The sequence below is a fragment of the Corvus brachyrhynchos genome, unplaced genomic scaffold, assembly GCF_000691975.1.
Source record: "Corvus brachyrhynchos isolate BGI_N302 unplaced genomic scaffold, ASM69197v1 scaffold72, whole genome shotgun sequence".
Classification (NCBI taxonomy): domain Eukaryota; kingdom Metazoa; phylum Chordata; class Aves; order Passeriformes; family Corvidae; genus Corvus; species Corvus brachyrhynchos.
In genome coordinates, this window is record NW_008236763.1 from 1,061,241 (window position 1) to 1,061,532 (window position 292).

General features: G+C 71.9%; 1 protein-coding gene across 1 annotated transcript in view; it reads left to right on the forward strand.

Moving 5' to 3' along the window:
- The window catches only part of NUDT3 (nudix hydrolase 3), a 28,839-nt gene that overhangs the window by 962 nt on the left and 27,585 nt on the right, over positions 1-292 (forward strand). The window lies entirely within an intron of this gene.

Genomic DNA, 292 nt, shown 5'->3' on the forward strand with positions numbered 1-292 from the left:
GCCCACTCCCCGCGGGGGCGGTGGGGGGGGACGGACACACAGGCACCGACCCGCGGGGTCACTGAGGGGGGACGGACACACAGACACCGACCCGCGGGGTCACTGAGGGGGGACGGACACACAGACACCGACCCGCGGGGTCAGTGAGGGGGGATGGACACACAGACACCGACCCGTGGGGTCACTGAGGGGGGACGGACACACAGACATCGACCCGCGGGGTCAGTGAGGGGGGACGGACACACAGACATCGACCCGCGGCGGCAGTGAGGGGGGGCGGACACAGACACCG